The sequence below is a fragment of the Sapajus apella genome, unplaced genomic scaffold (genome assembly GCF_009761245.1).
Source record: "Sapajus apella isolate SASKATOON/1434 unplaced genomic scaffold, GSC_monkey_1.0 scaffold56, whole genome shotgun sequence".
Lineage (NCBI taxonomy): Eukaryota > Metazoa > Chordata > Mammalia > Primates > Cebidae > Sapajus > Sapajus apella.
In genome coordinates this window covers 13125498-13132870 of record NW_022436996.1, presented here as the reverse complement: position 1 = coordinate 13132870, position 7373 = coordinate 13125498, and the positions used below count along the sequence as shown (strand labels likewise).

Below are 7373 nucleotides of genomic sequence, written 5' to 3'. Positions count from 1 at the left end.
CGCTGCAACCTCACTGTAATCCCAACCTCGCTGGGATTACAGGAACCTGCCACTACGCCCAGCTAATTTTTTGTATTTTTAGTAGAGATGAGGTTTCAGCATGTTGGCCAGGCTGGTCTCAAACTCCTGACCTCATGATTTGCCTGCCTTGGCCTCCCAAAGAGCTGGGATTACAGGTGTGAGCCACCGCACCCAGCCACCATGTATTGTTAGTAGAAGTTTTCAGTGTTGCACTTGGAATGGTGGAGTGTTCTGGTCCAGTCTCTTCTTGTTATATTGAGTGTTTATTCTTCTGCTTTGGTCAGTGACATCCTGAATTATTGGTGATCTATCATGACATAGAGATGGTCAGTTATGGCTAGAATTCTTCCTCATATCGATTTCCAGTGCCCATTGGGAGCTCCTCTTGTTTGTGCCGAGCAAAGTTGTGAATGCCGTTTGGTTTCAAGATATAGCTGACCTGGCGTTTGAGAAACCAGTGAGGAAGCCTCACCCATTCCCTAATGTCTGCAGAATAATAGCGGACATGCTCTCCAACCTTTTGCTGCAGGCTCTTTTCCTCAGTCAAGGAGTGTTTGTGAGTCTCTTTCCCATCCATGTCGTTCAGCTGGTTAGTTTCCTGCATCTGTCCCTTCACTACTCACTACACTGCTTCAAATATTGTTGGTCCAGTAAAGGAGTTGAAATGCATCAGCAGTTGTCTAACACAGAAAGGAATTGGCATTACTACTTTGGGTTTGGTTTGCCCTTGGCTTTTCTCATGGCAATCCAGTCTTCATTGCCAGTGCAGCTGTATTATCAGTGGCTGCCTCTTCTCTATCCTGTTCCTTTGTTCATTATCAGCATCGATGAAGCAAAGGCCCCTGACACAGCTTACCTCTTCCAGCTGTGCCTCTTCCCCTTGGTGGTCTTCCAAAGCAACAGACTCTTTCACTGAACAGTCTACCTGCAGTCTGCCCTGAGAAGCTTAACCTCTTTAGAGAAGTTCCCTTCACTGCATCCATCTCCTGCCAAACTGAAGGCTACTGTCATCCAAAGGGCATGGGTGAGATAGGAATGAGGCTGTGGTAGCTGTCTTCCCTGTTCACTTCCTCCTGCCAGGGAAGGCAGAACTCTCTCTGCCAGGGTCCTTCTGTATATTCCCTTCTTTCTGAGGAATCAGAATTTTTGTCTCTGGTACACGTCAGGCAGAATCTTCCTGACACCAGCGTGTGGATTTTTAACACCATCATGAGTCTGAAAGGAACACAGGTTTTTCTGCAACTATTTTCTAGCATTTGCCAGTCCCTGGACTGGACTGATTTGAAAACTTTTTTTTTTCTCACTGTGCCATTTACCCCCCACCCCCCACCTTTCCCTCTTGCCATCTACCATCCTTGGATGAATGAATTTTGTATTTCTAGCTGTTGTATTTTATAGATTTGGTGTGTGTGTGTGTGTGTGTGTGTGTGTGTGTGTGTGTTTCTGTGACGCACATACATTTGGCGTGGGAGGTAAAGGAGTATTCCGGTTGCTCCTGGTCACTCCCTTAATAGTCATCACTGTCTTGTTTCTTGCAACTCAGGTTAGCTATTGGTCTCTCTTGCTCCACTGCAAAAAAAATAAAAATAAAAAATAAAACCTGAAGAGATGGCATGGGAAGAAAGATCTCACAGACAGATCTGCTGGGTTTTGAAGTGATTTTCTTTCTTCCCCTTAAAGAGGAAAAAGCTATTTTCACTGGTACGTTTGAAGTCCCCCAAGTATGGGACAGTACCAATTCTGGACAAATGCCACTGCAGCATAACACTCAGAGGAGCTAAACTTTTCAGCTTTGTTGGTGTTGGGGAAAGACATTCACTGTTGGCCACTGCCACGTCTGTTTCATATTTCAAAGGAATATTGGGTGCTGTAAATGGGAACTGAGGGTTAAACTCATTAAGCCCATTAATCCTGTGATTGGTTGGTATTTTGCCATCATTTTAAGACACTAAATGTGGGGGGCAGATGTCAAAATACTTGTATAATTTTAAAATGTCACGAGTTTAAAATAATACAATTAAAGCTGGTTTTCAACAAATTAAAATTTCAAAATGCTGAGTTGTGTCTAATTGTGATTTTAATTTGCATTAATGATATAAGCATCTTTTCATATGCTTATGTGCCATCTGTGTATCTACTTTGGTGGAGGCTCAACTCTTTACTCATTTTATCAGGTTTGTGGCTTTGTTTTTTTTTTCAACTTTTATTTATAGATTCAGGGGGTACATGTGCAGGTTTGTTCCCTGGGTATATTGTGTGATGCTGAGGTTGGAGTGAAAATGATTCTGTCACCCAGGTAGTAAGCATAGTACCAGTGAGTTTTTCAACCCTTGACCTTTCCCTCCCTCCCTCCTCTAGTAGCCCCCAGTATCTATTGTTGCCATATTTATGTCCATAAGTACCCGATGTTTAGCTCCCACTTATAAGTGAGAACATGTGGTATTTGATTTTCTGTTCCTATGATCATTTGCTTAGGATAATGGCCTTCAGCTGTACTCCCATTGCTGCAAGGACATGATTTTATTCTTTCTTATGGCTATGTGGTATTCCATGGTGTGTATGTATCATCTGTTCTTTATCCAGTCTACTGTTGATGGGCACCTAGGTTGATTCCATGACTTTACTATTGTGAATAGCACTGTGATGAACATATGAGTACATGTGTCTTTCTGGTAGAATGATTTGTTTCTTTTGGGTATATATACAATAATGAGATTGCTGGGTCAAATGGTAGTTCTGTTTTAAGTTCTTTGAGAAACCTCCAAACTGCTTTCCAAAGTGGCTGAAGTAACTTACATTCCCACCAGCAGTGCATGAGTGTTCCCTTTCACCACAGCCCCACCAACATCTGTTGCTTTTTGACTTTATTTTTTATTCAGAGAGTAATTTTTTTTATTGTACTTTAGATTCTGGGGTACATGTGCAGATCATGCAAGATTGTTGCATAGGTACATTCATGGCAAAGTGGTTTGCTGCCACCATCCCCCCATCACCTATACCTGGCATTTGTGCCCATGTTATCCCTCCCCACCATTCCTCCCACTATCCCTCCCCTAGCCCCCCCCATGCTTTCTTATTGTTGAGTTTTGAGAGTATTTAAACATATTTTTAAAGAAATGTGATTTCTATGGACTTATTTTCAGATTGCCGATTTTATTCTCAGCTGTGTCATGTGTACAAAATCTTCATTGCTACTCCTGTTTCATTTCCAGCATTTCTACTCCTTCCTTTCTCCCTGCCACTTTCTTCATTCTTTTAGTTCACTCTCTGGCATTTCCCATCTGATCTTGAATTCAAAAGAATGTTTTGTAGCTATGAACAGATTAGTCACAATTATTTAAAATTCCGGTCAGACACCTTCAACATCCATGTCGTATCTGAGTGTGGGTCTGTTGATTGCTTTGTCTTCGGCAATGTGTTGTTCCTTATTGTCTTTTTATGGGCCTCATATTTTTTTGTTGGGAGCTCGACATTTTATGTAGGACATAGAACTGAGCTAAGTAAGTTTTCAACCTAGTAATAGAAATGATTTTTTTCCACTTTTCATAGGTTCAAAGCTATAAATTTGCAGTTTGCTTAGCTTTTTTGTGTTAAAAAAAATAGGAGCCATGTTCTTTCCAGTTCACATCCTGAGCAGAAGTCCAGAAGTACGCTTGGAAAGTTTTAAGAAGGGATATTATATGATCTGATTGATTTATACTTTTAATATTATGCTGAGTCCTGGGTGTTAACCGGATGGCAGGAGGGCAAAAGAAGAGCTAGGAATATCAGTTAAATTAAGAGACTATTGTAGTAATGAAGCAGTTAAATTATCTTAGTTGGGTTCAGCAATATATTGTTTGCAAAAATGTTGGCCTTCTTAATAGATTGAGTTAAAATACTGTACAAGGTGATTACATACAAGCCAGTTGAATGTTGAAGGACATCTGCCAAAAAGCCGTGATTCCGTTTTTACAAAAGTTGGTCTGCAGCCCCTATACACGGCAATGATCATGTACAGGATCATAATAGATTCACATAGGAATGAGGGGTCTATTAAAGCCTCTCCTAATTAATAAAAATAAAAGTCACCTGCCTCAAAGCAGGAATGTACTAGTCCTCCCTCTGCATTTCTACAGAGGCTATCCATTGCCGTTCTCATAATACCCAACACTTTTTTGGGATTTTACTCCCTGTCCTCTTCTTTTCACTCATCTTCCTTCATTCTTTGTTTATTCACTAAGCTCCCATCACACCAGTATTGTTCCTAGGTCTTCAATACAACAGGCTGACTATAGCTTTAGGATTCTTGCTGCATCCGACCTATTTGCCTAGGCCATTCATACCTGTGACTAAAGATGCTGTGATTTGTAACATATCAAGAAGAAAATGGATGTAAAATTTCAATGAAGCATTTTATTAGATAATAAATTTATAACCTGGAAGCAGTTATGCACTGCCCTTTAGGCAACGTTCTTTATCTATCTGTAGATGACCATGAACACACGGTGATGAAAGTGAACAGTCTGGCAAAAATCCATTAGATCCTTCAGTGGCAGTAGTTCCTGGACCATTCTGGATCTTCTCCGAATGTTTTATTTAGTTGGGCCTTTAAAAATATAAAGTGTACAATATGAAGGCCTGTTATTGGGGCTTTCTCAGGATGTGTGCATGTTGGCCTGGGCTTGAAAACTTGGGAAAATGTTAGTTCATGTCATCTACCATGATCTCAGTTTTCATAAACTCATTCATTATTCTTCTCTTAATTTTGTTTCAGAATGTTTTCATTTCTGGTCCTCATAGATCAAATCAGAATTTCCTGTAAGGTGTGTTATGACAGAAAAAGTTGAACATATTTCTGTTTGGTAAAAGCCAAGGTTACTTCTTCCAATGAGTATTAAATCTACCCACCACCTTCATCCCATGCATACTGGGGCATAATTATTTAATATGAATGGTGAATGTGTGCAGAAGGTAGGAGGTCCTAAATGGCACAAATTGGATTGTCAGATAAATTGCACAACACCCATCCCAATTTGAATTTCAGACTAACAATGCTTTTGTAGTAAAATTATGTACCAGATATTGAATGGGATATATTTATGGTAAAAAAGCATTAGTTGTTTAACAAAATTTAAATTTAACTGTGAGTCCTTTGTTTTTGTTAGTAAAATCTGGCAACCCTAGCCACACACATACTGTCTTTTCTTTTTAATTGTACTTTAAGTTCTGGGGTACATGTGCAGAACATGCAGGTTTGTTACATAGGTATATACGTGCCATGGTGGTTGTCTGCATCTATCACCCTGCCATCCACATTAGGTATTTCTCCTAATGCTATCCCTCCCCTAATTTCCTACCCCCTGACAGGCCCCAGTGTGTGATGTTTCTCTCCCTGTGTCCATGTGTTCTCCTTGTTCAACTCCCACTTATGAGTGAGAACATGTGGTGTTTGGTTTTCTGTTCTTAACGTTAGTTTGCTGAGAATGATGTTTTCCAGCTTCATCCATATCCATGTCCCTGCAAAGGACATGAACTTATCCTTTTTTATGGCTGCATAGTATTTCATGGTATATATGTGCCACATTTTTTTTTATCCAGTCTATCACTGATGGGCATTTGGGTTGGTTCCAAGTCTTTGCTATTGTGAACAGTGATGCAATAAACATGTGTGTGCAACACATACTATCTTATCAAGCTTCAAGAAACCTATCAAGCAAGAATCCTTTATGTTTAGCTATTATTTCATTAAAAAATTTATCATTGCACAACATATAATGAAGACACACTATCTTTGGGCTGAGCCGAGATGGGAGATGGATGTTTTGAGCACAGTTGTCCCATAGCCAGCGAGCACCTTATCGCGTCCCTGGAAACCTGGGCCCACTGAGCAGCTTTCTCCCTTTGTCTCATAACTGTGTTCACCAACAAGAATGCTAATCCACCAGCTGCCCAACTTAACAGATTCAAGGTCAAGGAAAAAGACAGTACAGAAATGAAGCATTGCAGTTGACCCACTATTGGCTCTTCTTGCAGTTCCTGATATGTCATCTTTAGCATGTGGTTACTTACGTAATCTTAACTGGACACTTACAAACCCTTATCACAACAAGAATCCTCCAGCCTCATTAGATGCTGTTGAGCAAATTCTTTCTACTTTAGTTTGGCTCCTTCACCATGATAATCCAGAAATATTGGTAGACGTGCTGGGCTGTTTCCTACTTTACTGATGATCCAAATGAATGGATTGATACGGTCATGAAAACAGAAGCTATGCCCTAACCCATGAAGCTCCTAGGAGCTTCTGAATTGCCAATTGTGACCCTGCACTAAGAGCCGTAGGGAATATTGTCACCGGTACAGATGAACAGACTCACGTTGTTATTTATGCAGGAGTGTGCATCATCTTTCCCAGCCTAAAACTAACATTTAGAAGGAAGCTACATAGACAATGTCAAACATCACAGCTGTCCTTCAGGACCAGATACAGCAAGCTGTGAATCACGGATTAGTCCCATTTCTTGTCAATGTTCTCACTAAGGCAGATTTTAAGACACGAAGAAAGCCATATGGACTATAACTAACTCTACAAAGGGTGGAATAATTAAAGAGATTATTTACCTTCTTCATTGTGGCATAATAAAATCATTGATGAACCTCTTAACTGGGAAAGATACCAAGATTATCCTGGTTACTCTGGATGCCATTGTAAATATCTTTCAGGCTGCTGAGAAACGAGGTGAAACTGAGAAACTTAGAATAATGACTGAAGAATGTGGAGGCTTAGACAAAATTGAAGCTCTACAAAACCATGAAAATGAGTTTGTACATAAGGCTTCATTATCCTTAATTGGGAAGTATTTCTCTGTAGAGGAAGAGGAAGATCAAAATGTTATGCCAGAAACTACCTCTGAAAGCTATACCTCCCATGTTCAGAATGAAACTCTTGAGACCTTTAACATTTATATCATGTAAATTGAGGCATACAGTTGTTGTGTCCTATGTTTGATATAAGTTTGTGTTACCATTTTCCTACTAAGAACTGTTTTTAAATGTGGTTTGTTATTGTAGTACTTTTCACACTGAATCTATACTTGAACAGTTCCAACCTGTACATGCTGTATGAAGCTTGTCCTCTGAGTGGGTCTCTTATTTCTATGTGGTATTTCGTAACTCTCTGCATCCCGTAAATAAAGATTAAAGTCCACCCTTTTCTATACTTTGAAAAAAAAATCAAAAGAATATAATCAAAATGTAAGTTTAAAAAATTAACTTATGATTTTCTAATAAATCAAATGCTTAGATTTCCCATATTTTTATCTGGTTCTTATCTGTGGTCACATATAACTTCAATATAGACAGAATCATACTGT

The 7373-nt window shown here is 39.6% G+C and overlaps 2 pseudogenes; both read left to right on the top strand.

The window, feature by feature from the left end:
* The first annotated feature begins 318 nt into the window (after positions 1–318).
* Positions 319–1054, top strand: LOC116528029 (annotated as a pseudogene).
* A 580-nt stretch (positions 1055–1634) lies between these two features.
* Positions 1635–7172, top strand: LOC116528028 (annotated as a pseudogene).
* The last annotated feature ends 201 nt before the right edge of the window (positions 7173–7373 follow it).